At 33.3% G+C, this 16868-nt stretch overlaps 1 long non-coding RNA gene and 1 pseudogene across 1 annotated transcript; both read left to right on the top strand.

Annotated features, from left to right (window-relative positions):
* Positions 1-1593: 1593 nt before the first annotated feature.
* Positions 1594-13992, top strand: LOC128174769 (uncharacterized; annotated as a pseudogene).
* LOC128173609 (uncharacterized) lies at positions 7002-7641 on the top strand. The gene is made up of 2 exons (XR_008242530.1): positions 7002-7136; positions 7237-7641. It is a non-coding gene; the product is annotated as an uncharacterized LOC128173609 (long non-coding RNA).
* Positions 13993-16868: the final 2876 nt, after the last annotated feature.

Raw genomic sequence — 16868 nt, 5'->3', positions numbered from 1 at the left:
ATATAGATTAAATTTTACATTAATACAAATAAGATAACTTTTTTTCTTTAATTCTTAAAAAAATGTTTCATTATTTTCTTTGCCATTTAACATATAGCTACATTATAGTAATTACACAAAAACCTTTTGGGCAATTTCACATCTTTAGTAACAAACTTGTATAACACACTGTGAAATAACTTTTTTTCTTTTTCATTATTATACACACATGGTCCCAGTTTTGAAAATAATATAAAAAAAAATAACCTTCAAAAAGTCCTATCAATATACCCTAGTTTTTGTTCTGGGGACTGTACATTAAGCTAGGAAAAAAATTTCCCAATTTCTATCAATCCATAGGCCCAGGCCCCAGTACCAAAAATGGGTGTGAGAGTTGGTCACCTGATCGACTCATTCTGTATTTAACAATTTTACATTTCTGAATGAATTCCTGAAAATTACAAGGCCAATTGTTACCATTTCTGCTTTGAAAACATCCTTAGGTGTGTAGATTCTTCACTTTTTTCAACAGTCAGGGGTGTGACTTAAACCCATCATATTGCAAAATAACTGATTACTGTCATTTCTCCTCTTATCTTTATTGATTTTGTAAATATCACTTGGTTTTGTCATAATTCCATTCCCAAATAAATTCTTTCAAGCTATTTTCTTCATTAATGAGATATAGTACACTATCCTGCTACAGTTCCATGTGTAGAAAACTATCTGTAGAAAAACACATCTTGATCGAAATACAACTGAAACCAAAATAAATTGGTGCGCCTTGTAAAACAAACGAGATAATTATGTGTGCACAGACTTACAAAATTGGTAAAAAATGATGGAATACAGTCGTATTTATTTTCAGAGGGCACTCCATATTTTAAAAGTAAACTTCAAATAGTTAATGACTGTTTTTAATTATTGGTAGATGGCAAACACGTAGCATCAAAGGAAAAGAATAAAGTAAGAACTCTTTTCTTGCCCTTGAATCAATGACTTACTGAAGATGCACATATTTTTGTTGGGTTTAAATTTCATTGTTTTTCAACCAAAAACAATTTTGTTGGCAATTAATTTTGTCATATTGTAATCCCTAAAATGTATTGCATATCAACTCTGTATTTATTAAAAATACTTGGGTTAAAATTCGTCATGAATATAATTTTGTTGAATATTACTGCCAACAAAAATAACGAAATTTAAATCCTCAACGAATATTTCTGCTTCTACTAAAGTATATTAACTTATAGATATACGTCCATGAATAATGTATTGGTTTATTTGTTTTATTTCAAAATCATTAAACTTAAAAGTTTATTTTTAATTTTGTTGTTAAGACACCAGGAATATTTTCAAGGAATCAGCCAGCAAATGTGTCAGCTGTAAGAACTCCCATTAATGGTAAAATCACTAATTCAACTGTACATAGTCATACGTAATGAATATAGTTACTCTTTATATGGAATATTTGATATTTATTTTTAACAATTTTTTACTACAGGAAGTGGAAGTGTGTTGAAAACACAAATTCAACAAATATTGGCAAATCAGAATGAGATAATTCAACAGCTGAATACTGTCAAGAAAGATGTGAAAGAAATTAAAGGAGAAATGGAAAAAAGAAAACTGGAAACCAATGAACCTATTCAAGTTCCGAACAGAATAAGAGTAAGTTAATATGCTTTACTCGGGATATTGTTGAAGCAAAAATAATGGTGTATGCTGCAGTTGATAGCTTATAATGGTTTAGAATACCTTTAAAAGTAAATTTATGTTTATCCTCTTCACACACGTACATGTATATAAAGGAATATGTTCGTAACATTTCAATTACTATCATTATTTTCAATTTTTTTTTAATTTATTTACCATCTTAATTAATTACTGGTATTTTCTTTCCAAAGTGCCGTGAAGGACGCATTTTTAAATGGTCAACAGAGCAACAATCTCAGCTGGAACTGCAGCAAAAGGTACCCAAACATTTATTTTGTCTGTTTGAAGAAATTTTTGAACTCGTATAAAGTACATACATTACTTTGCAGATTTATGTTCATTAACATAAACTTTAATTGAACTGCATGCAAGATAAACAGAGGCGTCCGAAGCAAATTGAAAGGGGGGGGGGGGGTGCTAGCCAAATCATCGAAATCTTGACAAGCCTTTTAAAAAAGAAGAAATCCTAATGGGGGGGGGGGGGGGATAAAAGTACCTACTGAAATTTTTTCCACCAAATCATGAAATTCCTAATCCTAATCCGTAGTACATGTATACCTATGACTCCATTTTCAATATCACTATATTAATATTTCAATCTTTTTAATGTAAATTTAGGAAACCCCCCGACCCCAACCCCCGATCCGACACGCCTATGATAAATTGGTATAAACCAAAACAATAATTAATCAACTTGTGCATAGCATTTTTAATTAATAGATTTTAATGTTTGTAGATTCATGGATGAAGAGAATTTGGAGTTGACAGACTTTATCAAAAAAAGTGTTCAGGGCATAGCTCCTGAGGAGAAAATTGAAGTGATAAATGTTAAAAAAAATTTCAAATAAACTTTTTAAAGATTTTATGTATACAGCTTCATTCCTTTCATATGTCATATCATATAGTGAAATGAATTATATTTCTAATTTAATGTTTACAAATCCTTAAGTGATGGAAGAATTCTTTAGGAAGTAATAAGGTGTATTCTTATTATTCATGTAAGGAATTTAACACAGTGGTGAAGCCTGCAACAATAATTTTAATTTATAATCTTCACTATATTTTAATTTGATATTTTTAGCTGCCATTAAACGATACTCCACTTCCCAAAAAGAGGCAGCAAACAGGCAGAAGAAGAACTAGAGCAAAGCTCGTTGCAAAGCAACGAGTGGGTTTTCCGCTAATGTCGAAAGCAACGCTAGAAGTACGTCTAAGAAGCAGAGTTCTTAATCTAGTAACAAAGAAACCTAAGTACAAAAAGATAAAAAAAAAAATCGAATGATTCTTGGTACAACTTAACATGATCCGAATGTTTTTAAGTACGACTTAACCAAAAACCCTTAACCATTTCAAGAACGACTTAACAAAAAAAACCAATGTGTTTAAGTACGACTTAACAAATTTTAGGTACAAGTTTACTTTACCTTGAACTAACATCTTTTTTCTTAACCCAGAATGCAAAATTAAAATTTATGTAAAAAATCAATTTTGTTTAAAACATAATTCTGAACAACTTTTCCTCTTCACTGCTTTTCAAAAGGTTGACCTTTCGTACTGTGTGCTCGTTGCGTCATTAATTGTCAGAAACTTATCGATGTTAAGTTTACTTTACTGTACTTCTGTGAATATTTTATATGTAAAATTACTATGAACCAGACAACATTGAAATGGTGAACATTTCAAAGGGCCCCGCTTATGTTATTTCAGAGAATTCTGCTTTGACCTTGACCTATAACTTGAAATTTTTCCAGCTGGCATAGAACTTTTAATTCAATTTAACATACATGCATTTTTGTTCAATCTGACCAAGATTAAGCATATTTGGAAAATAATCTACTATTTAAAACTAATTTTAAAAAGATCTGCTATGACCTTCACATTGACAGACTTGGTTCAAGGTCACTGCACGCCATTAACCAATAAACTCTGTAAAGGTAAAATATTAGCCAAATAGGGGCTAAAAGGAGAGTATATCTATGCTCTTAAAATATGGATTTTTGTGTGATCTGATATGACCTTGACTCTTCATCTACAAATATCATTCGAGGTCATTGCATATATTTTGATCAAAGGCATCATGTGGGTAAAGTATGAGGCTGAATGGAGCAAAGGGAGAGAAGATATACTCCGGACAAGGATTTTTAAAAATATAATTCTGATATGACCTTCACAGTTTCTTTTCACTGAAAATAGGTTCAAGGTCACTACACACCCTTTCACCCTTTACTCAAAAGCTCTGCTTATGTGAAGTCTGAGCCAAATAGGGGTTAGTAGAAATTATATATGCTCTCAAAAAAGGATTTTTGCATGATCCGATATGATCTTCACCCGTTACCTAGAAATTTCATGCAAGGTCACTGCACATCGTTTAACCATAGAGACACTCTGTGAGTATTAGCCAGATTGGACCAAAGGGAAAAAAGATATGCCCCAGACAAGGATTTTATATATATAATTCTGCTATGACCTTAACCTTATACCTAAAAACATGGTTCAAGGTCACTGCACATCCTTCAACCAAAGGAACCCTGTGGATGAGGTATGAGCCAGATTGGGCCAAGGGGAGAGAAGCTATGCTCCTGTCAAGCCATCTCGGATGGACAGACCGACAAATTGATCACTAGAAGGCGCCCGCATAAACATGCCTTTTTATCTAAAATAGTATCCATGCTATCTGCCCATGGTGAATAGTCATCAAAACCATTCATTAGCAGAATTTGATTTCCCTCCTTTTTAAGGTGGTATAGGACATCTGTCGATATTAATGTGGATTAAAGTACTATATAATTGAAAACTTTTCACCGGTTTAGAATTTTCAAATTTTACAATATTTAACCAAAAAATAGCTTTTAAAAATATTTGAAAAGGTAAAAATTGTAAAAACCCCAGCGGGATTCGAACTCATGACTTACAGGTTCCTAGTAAACCCTCTAACCCACTGTGCTAAGGAGTTAGGTGACCATTTTTGAGAAGAAACTACATGTACTTATATAATTACACTTTATTTTATTGTTTATTTCGATAAACAATACGTCACAACATGGAAGTGTCCCATATCACCTTAAACTCGGAACACCTCTGACCTAATAAGATCGCTGCATTAAATACAAAGTTTGATTTAACTCTAATTTGTTTATCATCAAGAAATTCTGCATCGCTGACAAATAAAGTTTTCTTCTGTATAATGAAATACCAATTAACTGACTATTCGGACAATAGCAAGTTTATTGTCCCATTCAACAGCTACTATTTCCCTTGGCTTTGCCTCATTAAATATTTGCTGTCTTGGGGGACAATAAACTTGCTATTGTCCTCATACCCAGTAAATACTAAATAGGCATATAATATCCCATCCACCTACATTTCATGTTATATAACCTCCCGTTTGTAACCTTCAATTTCACTGTAAAGTCAACATATCTGTCATAGCCGCAAGTTTCGCAATTTATTTCTGCTTCTCATGTACTTAAAATTAGAGGCCTTAATATTGCTTACCAATTCCAACAAGAGACATCCCTCTAACTATTGGTAATCATTAAAATTCATTTCATGAATCTACGCAACAATGATAAACCTTCAAGTACAGTCACTCTCAATTTTACAAAAATATTGACGGTACTTTATCCGAAACTGTTCCTTGTATCTTTAACTTAGTACACTAACATTTTTATGAAAAGACGGTTTGTCTTAGAATAAGAAAGCTAATGCAATTCTGAGAAAAAGAATACCACATATTGCCAATTCCATTGAGGTTTAATAAAAATATGGCCATTTAAGTGAACCCACCATTTCCAATTTCCTTTAGGCCAGCATTTTTTTATTTTTAGATTTACGAAATATTTTTCAAATTATTTGGTGAGGAGGAGGGAAAAAAAATAAAAATAAAATTGAAAAATTTGTCCGTCAAGAAAAAAAATGAAAATAAAACAATTTTTCAACAATATTTTTTTTATTTTTAAAATAAGAACATGTGTCTAGGAGCTGCCATTTTTTAAAAATATCTAAGTAATTTTGGTTGTTGGTGATGTTCTTATCATAACATATTTTATCCATGGGCACTGAAAATTTGTGTTGATATATTGTACATGCATGTATAAAAACGAAGGTTTTTTTTTTTATAAATACAAGTACATACTGTACATATACATTAAGACCAAAAAAAAAATAAGGGAGTTTTCACTTCTTCCTTGCAGAAAAATAGGAAGAAGTTTGAGAAATAATTTATTTGATTAAATTAACAATGCTATTCACAAATTCAAAATTTAAAATATTGTTACTGAAAATAAATTGGATTAGAATCATGTCCATAAATGTCAGTAAAAAATCAAACAAGTTTTTTTATTTAAAAAAGACTAAATAACTTTTAAAATTTTATTTATTTATGTAACTATACCTTTAATAAAGGAAATGTTTCGTTATTATACCCCCCGCAAACAAAGTTTGGGGGGGTATATAGGAATCACCTTGTCCGTCCGTCCGTCTGTCCGTCTGTCTGTCTGTCCGTCTGTCTGTGCAATCGTGTCCGGTCCATATCTTTCTTATGGAGAAACATTGGAAGTTCTTACTTCACACAAAGATTGCTTATGACCTAAGGGTGTGTCATGACCTTGACCCAAGGTCATTCGGGCAAGGTCAAGGTCACTGGCAGAAAAAGTGCAAAATTCGTGTCCGGTCCATATCTTTCTTATGGAGAAACATTGGAAGTTCTTACTTCACACAAAGATTGCTTATGACCTAAGGGTGTGTCATGACCTTGACCCAAGGTCAATCGGGCAAGGTCAAGGTCACTGGCAGAAAAAGTGCAAATTTCGTGTCTGGTCCATATCTTTCTTATGGAGAAACATTGGAAGTTCTTACTTCACACAAAGATTGCTTATGATTAAAGGGTGTGTCATGACCTTGACCCAAGGTCATTTGGGCAAGGTCAAGGTCACTGGCAGAAAAGTGTAAAATTCGTGTCCGGTCCATATCTTTTCTATGGGGAAACATTGGAAGTTCTTACTTCACACAAAGATTGCTTATGATTAAAGGGTGTGTCATGACCTTGACCCAAGGTCAATTGAGAAAGTTCAAGGTCATTGTTTCAAAAAAGCTTAATTCTGTCTGTGCCATGTCTTGTATTAATGGAAATATTAGAAGCTAAAAATTTACAGTTTTCAAAAATAAAGTTGTTGTTATTTATAGAAAATGGACAGTGAAATAAATTCATCCAATATTTTCTATAATAGCAAAAATACACGCGTTACGATTTTTTTCTTAGCGGGGGGTATCAATTGTGAGCTTGCTCACAGTACCTCTAGTTTTGTTAGCTTTAACCTTAATGACAAATAAAATTATTCTCTTTCCTTCAGTCATAAGACCTGTGTTCAGTGTGTTTAGGGTTATTAGTCCAACCCTATGACCCACTTACAACCGTTATGTAGAGGATCTATTTCCAAACGGTTAAATTATGATTATTCTAGAATTTATTTTGCAAAAATGTTTTTTTTTAAAAGTAACTTATCATTTTCTTGTCAATGAGGTGTTTTTTTTAATTTACAGAATTGTGATAGAAAAAGACTTCAACTTCTCTTTATTGAGGAAATTCTGGCTAAGTTGCCGATCACAAAACTTAATAGGGTCGTAAATTGTAGGGTTGGACGAAAGCAAACAGGAGTAGGCCCTTTGGTGGTTTTTTGTGACTTCTAGTGCCTGTGACTTGATCGGAAAGAACTTTTTCTTTTTATTAAATCAATGCATGAACAACAATAATTCAGACTACACATACGTGATTGCATCAACATTTATTTTTATTTTTACCAGAAAGAAAACTTCGGGTCGGAGGAAAAAATAAAATAAATAGCTAGTTCAGGTCCTTTTATTTTTATTTGAATTTTTAAAAAATAGGGTCGGCGGGTTTGTAAATCGAAATTTTAAAAAATGCTGGCCTTAGTAAACACAGATTTACAGGGCTCTCCATAGTAAAACATCTTTATCTGACCTTTTAGAGGTCAACTTTTGTTCAACCACCTTTAAAAAGAAACCTTATTCAATACAACATATGCCTACATGATATAATCATGATAAAAGCTTCACATCACTTAGAAATACCCTTACATGTATACCCCCCACCCCCCAATCTTTTGATTTTCATAAAAAGTCATGGTTTGAAATGTTTTACCTAATTTTATGAAACATGTGGCAATTTCCTTGAGTCATTTCTCACACATATTTGAAAACAATCATCAATGATTCTAAAATGTGATCTTTATTTGTTTATTGTATGATTTGTACCATTTTAATTAACAAATAGACAGCTGTCCTGCTTGTGAATTTTCTTGTTTTCATGAAAAAAGTAAGCTAACAATCATATTTAGTGAATATCTAATCTATTCTGATTTCTAGTCTTCTTCTAACCATGCTAAAACAGTAAGTTACAACCTACAAGTTAGACATCTGCCTTAAATTAGAATTAAATTCAAACACACCCAGGTAGCTGGAGACAGAGTTGATTTCAATGAAAAATGTTCAAATTTGACATGTTTTTCTACTTTTTTATGCATATATACCTTAGAAAGGTAGAAATAGGTTGTTTCTTGTTCATTTCGAAAGTAATTATCATAGCAGATGTTATTTCAAAGTCAAATGTACATTTACATATCCTACATGTAATCTTAATGCAGACAATTAAATAGAGGGGGGGGGGGGGGTTTCAATTATGTAAACACATCTAAATATCTTTATGAAATAAAAAATAAAGGAAACATAATTGTATACTTTTATTGAAAAACAAATTTTCACAGCAATTATGAATTTCTTTAAACAGCCTTAATTTTGTTTTCATAATTTCTTATCAAACACAAACCACAACATGGCATGATGCTTTCTTCAAGTTCCATTATTGTTCATGCATTATAGGATTTAATTTAAATTACCAGTAAATAGTCTGTAGAACACAAGGAATATGCATGTGGATAGAGGTGACAGGTTAATCTCAGGAGCTGACCCACAAGAATCAATAGGTACCAGTAAAAGCCATGTGGTAACAAGAGTCTGTTTTGAGCTGAAATAAATAAAAAAAATAATTAGCTGTGTTTACATACATGTACTAGTAATAGCTGTGTTTACATTAACATATGCATAGTATTTCTGTAAAAAATACACTGACCATGCAGTGTAATAAGTATGACATATCCGGGTGTTGCTAAAACGCGGAACGGAAAACGGAACGGAAAGCGGAACGGAATGGAAATATCATCACGTTTATCGCCTAAAAAGGGTATAGACTGGCCAGAAACGATTTACTTTGTATCTTTTATTTATATCTAATGAATGATTATCAACATGTTGTTATCTTATTAATATTCATATGAATGTCTATCAATTATAGCATTGTATTCATTCGGCTTTAGTTGAGTACGAAACGGAAAAATCAAATCATCAATGTATACGAATTGTGAAACATTAACATGATTAAACGAGCAAATTAGCTATAACTTTTTACTTATTTTTCTTATATGGTATTGCTGGCATATCAGCGTAACGTACGCAGTTAGTGAAAGCGTTTTATGCGTGTTTTGAGTATTTTCTTATTTCAAATAGGCCTATGATGTACATGTATATACTTACATCAAAATTGAATTTTCGATGTTCTAGACGATCTTTTATCATACAGACGATACAGTATCATTGAGATGGAAGAAAAAAAAACCGTAGGACTGACGACATTAAAAATTAAATTACAGTAAACATTAAAATACCCGGTAATTTGTGAAACTAGTAATTTGTGAAGAAAGTATTTTTAGCAATGCAATTTTGTTAACGTTTGCATTACTAAGCAGTTGTTTATTCCAACAGCTATATACATATGATCCGAATAGAGAGCTATAGACGTTGCCTGGTTTGATTTTACAATTATATATTGGGACTATAGTCTGTCGATCCCAAAATATTCATGCAGCACATTTGGACGATTTATAATGGAAAATGTTGACATCTTTTCTCCATTTGGAAGTCACTCAGAAGACCTTGCACAATTTTTCAACACTATCATCCGGGTCTGTTGAAATGCAAAACCCCGTAGACTTCTTTATTTTTAGCCGTGTATTTATACCAGCTGATAAGCTAGAGAGGACGTTTTAAAGAAAGAATAATGAGAATATTTAATGCTTCTAAAAGAGAATCGCTTGAACCCTGAGGTATATATAAATATACAGCAAAAAGTGAATCGAGGATATTTTGGGACAGAATATAGTGGTCAATGCATGTACTGTTAGTTTTGAGGAAATAAATATTCTTGAATAAATAATCTAATATTGCTAATCTTTCAAAAAAATAAAAAAGGTACATAAAGTATATCGTTTTAGCATGATTAACAAATCTATGAGGTAAATAACATTAGATAAGATTTTCCGTTTTCCCTTCCGTTCCGCTCTCCGTTCCGTTTTCCGTTCCGCGTTTTAGCAACACCCGACATATCCCAATACATGACATAACATTTAGGCAGTACAAGATCAAAAATTTGCATATCAAGTCATAATATAATATTAAAAAATTTTCATAGGTATAAACACTTATCAAATTGAGAAAGAGAGAGAGTTTGAGAGAGAGAGAGTTTATATCCGTACTTGTAGTGCAACAGTCAATATTTCAATTCGTAAATTACAAACGAATATTACCCACCGAACAGCGTCAAAGTACATGTACTGGTATTAGCTTCTGGTATACCATTTTTTATCAATTCTACTGTGTATTTTTTGTTTGCAAATAAATTTAGCGAGGGTTTTTGTTTATTTTCTTATAAAACTACATGTTTTAAAAACAATACTACGTGTAATAAGCATAAAACATGTATGAGTAAACTTAATGAAGAATTTTTAATAGATTATTGTATGTCAATCTTTATAAAACTAGCGTATATTTCGTGCGCCATAAATTGCAAGTTTTTTGTAAATATCATTTACTTGCATGATAGGTATATATGGTCTAACCAAAATTTTCTTCATAAAGCTACAGCTGTATGTACCACATACCGTATATGTTTTGTCATACATTTTTAAAAAAAATACCCAAATTCCAACAGTTTAAATAAACTCAACTCATTCTCTGATAAGTTCATTGTGTTTTGTGCGTGCATATCTTATTTGTCTGCTGCAACAGCAGCCAATCAGCGGTAAGCTGAATCCACAAAAAGAAAGTTTGTGTTTTTGGAGCGGGTAAATTGTTTATGCGACACTGTCAAGAAAACCACACCAAATAATAACAAGAAACATAAATATTCACTTAAATGTATTCTGTTGTAAAGTAAAGGTTTTTAACACTTATTGCATCTTGCAAAACATGTGATGACCTTAATCATCTGTCATATATCTGATATACATGTATATGTAAAAGATGGGAGACATAACGACGGAACAAAGTGGGATTCGAACCTGGCCCTCTGAATCTCTAGTCAAGTGCTCTACCAACTGAGCTACATGTATCTGGCACCGGTATTCAAACCAGTCTGACCGTCACATTCCTCCCCCTTAAATGATCTTCACCCTCAAAGATCATCCCTGGCAGGATCGAGTTAACCTGTTAGTTCCAGGGGTTGGTCACAACACCAATATTGTAACAGGATGGGAGAAATAATGAAGGGATTTGAACCTGGGCCCCCTGAATCTCTAGTCAGGTGCTCTACCAACTGAGCTATCTGGCACTGGTATTCAAACCGGTCTGATCGTCACATATATAAAGAATTATTTTAAACAATGTTGTTCAATTAAAAATAACACTCGCAACCTTCAGTTTTTGTCTGTAATTAATCAATATTGGCGTGCGATCAGTTCTCGCCGAGTACCATTTCTCACCAGTGCATTGTTACATCATTTTATAAACACATAAAATTATATACGAAAATATGATGTAACAGTGCACCAGCGAGAAATGGTCCTCAGCGAGAACTGCTCGCACGCCAGTACTGCCAGTAGTCAGATTAAAAAAAGAGAATAAAAAATTACATTTAAAACATTAACAAGGACAATTTAAGTACACATCATAACTGCTAAACAAGAAAAATTATGTGAACTGGTAGAATGGTAGGCATAGTTCTAACTTGTAACGTACATGTACAAGTACATGTACCGGGTACCCGTTGGTCTGCTATACCTCTTTAATGATACAATGATCGGCATCATAAAGATATTAAAGTCATGTTTTAACTCTGAATTGAAAAGTATACAATTTTATTTACTTGAAGTTATGTCTACAGGGTATTCATGACTACATTTGGAGTCCTCTGCACAAGAATATATGATATGTTTCTAATTAGACCCTGCTTTGAATTTTGAGTTGAAAATTCACAATCTGTTATTTTTTTAAATAGATAAATTCAGTTACCCTTTCCAGTCCCCCATGAACCTCGAGCGAGTCTAAACACCATGAAACATGTAAAAATTACACGTTAGTAAACAAACACCCACACCATAACAAAAACATCTAACAGTGTGCACGTACTTACATGTACATCTATACTATATACTAAATTTGAACCAGTTAACAAGAAACTTTAAAAGGAGTAAAAGCCTCACCTTCTTCAGTAACATCCACATAAATCACACACTTTAATGTCCATCTTTTCTCCTTTATTACTCGTAGCTTATCAACGGCTGATCGTCGACAGAAGTGTGGCTGTCAGAATTTCCTCGTAAACGATTCACACGAGAAAAATATCCTCCTTAAACAAATATGTAGTATTGTTCCCTGTGCATGTTCATATGTTTCACAGCAAATTGAAAATGCATGTGTACACCGAAAGAATACAACAACTTCTCTTCTGCATTACGGCTCTCTCTTTTCTACAATGCCGTTCGTTACTGTTTACATTCGGCGCGCGCGCGCGGGGGTCACAAACAGGGGCGCCCCGACAAATAGTTGCACATAGAACGTTTAAATAATGTGTGTTCATTGAATTCATAAATGATATAGATGAAAAAAATGAAATTGAATCACAACAATTTATCTAAGACGCAACACAACGTAATGCAGTAAATGTCTGGGCCTTAATGTGGCATTTGTTCGCTTGTGTGTCTATGTAGACATATTAACTCGTTCATGTACGATTCTCACATATTTGTTTTATGAAATTTGAAAAAAAATATAGGACAGAACTTGTTTAATTTGATACCAAATGACATTATTTAATATATTAACAATAACTAAATTAATTTTTTTTCATAAAATGATAACGATTTTTGCTATCAGAAAAATACGTGTATGAGCTGCTGACCCCTAATTATAGGGGCCAGCCCTTTTTTCTTAATTTTAAATGAAAGCTCTCGTTATTCTAAACAACTTTTGTTCTATATGTATTAACAAAATATTTTTAGTTTAAAGGTTATAATACAAAAAGCAACAAAATTTCAGCTCCGAAAAAATCTTAAACTTTGGCGACAAATAGCTCAAAAACTAACAAAGAAATTACCAAAATTTTCATGCCAGCAAAATTATAAAATGTTACCGACAATTTTGCCAAATTTCATGCATCTATCATCTGTAGTTCCCGAGATCAACTCTGGACAAAAGACCCCCCAATTTTCAATTAAAGGGCATTAACTCATAACCGGAAGTAAATTTTAAAAATTTGAAAAAAACGTCTAGAGATATTAATATCATCTACATACCCTGAAAGTTTCATAGCAATCAGACAAAAAATGTTCGAGAAATCTCGTGCACAAAATTTGCGGGAAAAAAAAAAAAAATAATAATAAGAAACAGTAGAATAACAGAAGGGTTTTCCGTTGAAAAACGGAAAACCCTAATAAAACAGAAATTCACAAAAAGAGACAGGCGACGTACGAAAGAAAGAAAGAAGTGAGAACAGATACATATTAGTGCCAAAGAATGATAATAACATGTATTATTCCTATGTTTTGAAAGGATATCTATAAGGCCATCTTTACTAAAAAAGAAAATTACCCCTTTATTTTCAAAATGGGTCAGTTGCATCAGGGGAAACAATTTTTTTTTTAACTTTGTCAAAACATACTTTTAAGTCTTTTTTGAAAGGAAATTTATTATACGTTTTTTTCTTATTTCAGAAATTAAAAAGAAGAAAAGTAATGATAGAAAAAAAGTCTGGTTGGTCAAAGGAAAAGAAGACCAAAGTTCATCATTTCTGCAGCTCCCAGAGGCCCACAAATACATGAGCAGTGATGAAGAGGTGGACAATGGCTTCCTGTCCCATCCTTATTGGAGAGTGAGGAATGATGAAAAATTAAAGATAGCCTGGACAAAAAGTTTCTAGAGACATGCCCTCCACGCAGCAAGCGTTATTAATTTGTCATTTTAAAAATGCAGTCTATTATAAATGCTTATTGAACCCTGATTTTTTAATACATCCGCGGATCTTTAATGTTGGGTTGGGGGTAATTCAAATTTCTTCAATTTACATAAAAAAATTCTGAATCTGCGTTGGTAATAATGAATTCGCTCAAAAATAGTACTCTTGTTCTCTTGTAAGAAAAAAGCGGGAATGCAAAACACAAAAACAAAATTTTAAAAATCCAGGTTTTGGTATCGACTATGGAGTTTAAAAGAATCGAAGTTTCAGTTATTTTTTACAAATCATATAAATACTAGATGCAGTGGGTAACAGAACAACGTACAGTGGGGTGCAGTGCTGGTCAGTGGGTAGGTACACTGCTGTCAAGCAGAGTAAAGTGCCTCTGTACAATGAATTAACAGAAGGGTACAGTCATTTTACTGAAGATGGCAACGAAACACCAACAGATTTTGAATTCCGAAGTTAAAAGAAGAGCTATCTTATATGATTTAGAAATATCATAAAGAACAAAGTAACATTAAAAACTATATAACATTCTATTTACGACGTATTCATTCTTTGAACTGGGCTTCTGGTCGACTACTCCCTGATCTAAAATTTCAATGATTCCATTGTACGCTAAGCAAATGTACGAGGAATACCAGCTTTTGTTTTTATTTATCACTTATTCGTCCGTTTCCGGTCCCAAGACAAAAAATTTAGCTTCAAAGAAATCTCAGATTTGGCAGAGACGTGAACAACCAAACTTTGAGGAAAGATTGACTGATGATTGTACAAATGGTTACATGTTTTGTTTAGTTTGGCGTTACTTTCGGTCGTCAAAGAAACTACTTCAAAAATTGATTTCTTTTACATTCTCGTTGTTTTACAAGGAAGTAACGTCTGGATATATAATTCATAATAATTATCATATCCACTAGTTTTTCTATGCAAGCGAAGCAATGTCTTGCAGTTAAATTAAACCATGTACATCATAACGGAAGACCTTTTTGTTGCTTTTGCAACAAGAGTCTAGTTTACTTTTATTTATTTTTTGTTTGTTAATTATTTTTTTTAATTGGGGAGGAATTGTATTATATTGAACAATTCTTAGATAGCCTAGTTTTTATCAACCTCTACAAAAATGCAACAGACGGTATATTCTGAACTGGCCTAAAAGTGAGAAATTCATTTTTTCATGAAAATCTTCCACCATGCAAAACAAGCCTTCCAGGCTATCTTCTGGTGTATCTCCATCTAATCGTGCCATATGAGCTCCTCGAATTCTTTCATATATTAATTGATCACCTCCTACATGTACATGTATTTGTCGCATTTCAGCACTTGTGTCATCCCTTAATCTATAGAATACACAACTAAACACAGTTCTTTCATTAATACTGGTACATAATAAAAACAAAACAGCAACAAACTAATGTGTCCGATTCATTATCTCTAAAATTATCTTTCTATGCATGTTTACCGCACATCCACATTGTCTAATTTCTGTAAAGTTCTTGCATTTGGGACATAATTTTGTAGATATCTGAGTATCTCGATCGTATCATTCATTTTGTTTTCATTCTTGGCCAAGACCCCTAAAGGTAACTACATAATAAAAAAAGTACAAAAAATTATCATAAATCATATTTGACTATTTAAGCATAACCCCCTACCCTCTTGATAGATTTATTTATTTTCAAATTAAGTGCATATTTTCAAACTAATTATTGAAATTGAATGGTTATGCAAAATAGTAATGTATTATTTTTCTTGGCTCTTTCATTGTAAATAATGCTCAATCCTGTGTTGAAGAGAGGAGTATGTGATATATTAATACTGGAAATAAAACATATAATCTTTATGATGTCAAGTAATTAAGTGAAACATGCATTTTACTCATTCAATGGATTTTATTAACATGAAGGGTACTGCGCAAATAATTATTTTTATTTCTAATTCATGCAAAATATGTGCAATATTAACATTATTCAAGTCAGTCACATAGAGTTGCCAAACCGTTAGATGAATATTTTCCCAGCAAAACCATATCATTATAACTTAAGGTATCGAGATGTTCTGTAGATGGAGGACTGTTTTCGTTGACTGTGGTAGCTTGCAAGTTGGTCTTTCTGCAGTATATTCCTGTAAAATGGTTCTTTTGTCTTCTTCCATTTCAGTCGCCATTTTCACGCTAGGATCACCATGGACTTGCCGGTGCCATGCGAGGAGGAGTGGACTGCAGAGTGGCAATTGGCTGTGAAGTTCCTGGCCCACGTGGTGTTCTTGGGTGCGTACGTGAAGACACGCTGGTGGAGGTTCTCACACCTGTTAGTGGTTGCCAGCTTGCAGACTTTCCGGAGACCATCATCGCGGAAATGCTTGCAGATGACGGACTGAATGGCATCCATGTCGGCAAATTCCATGTCCAGGTGTTTTCCATACGGAAGGTAGTGTAGCCAGGAAGATGGGCACAACAGGTAAATGAACTTCTACACTTTTCGTGTATGCCCGAAAAGCAGGGTAAATCATTGAGGACAGCATTCTGTGCATGGCGTAGGAATGTAGCATCCACCCTGCACAGTCTGGGAATCTTCACCAGCTTATACCTGATCCTGGCACGGATGCAGGTGGCTAGTCGCTGGATAAAGGCTTCTCGGTCTTGTCCCGCAGCCAGTCTGGTTTTGAGTCGAATGCTTCGGAGATTCTTCTGGAGGGTCCTCAGCTTGTGGATGAAGCAGTGGTAGTGCTTTATGTTCAGGTTGTGGTCCTCCGAATAGTCTCTGATGGTTTTTTTCCACTTGGGCCGAGGCATCACTGGTAACTGAGCGGGGGGGGGGGGGGGGGGGGTCAAGATATTCTTGTTTGAATGAAGACCAGATTCTTCCGC

This window comes from Crassostrea angulata, chromosome 2 (genome assembly GCF_025612915.1).
Source record: "Crassostrea angulata isolate pt1a10 chromosome 2, ASM2561291v2, whole genome shotgun sequence".
In the NCBI taxonomy this organism is placed as follows: Eukaryota; Metazoa; Mollusca; class Bivalvia; order Ostreida; family Ostreidae; genus Magallana; species Magallana angulata.
The sequence above is the reverse complement of the archived record's forward strand: the minus strand, read 5'-3'. Positions and strand labels throughout refer to the sequence as shown.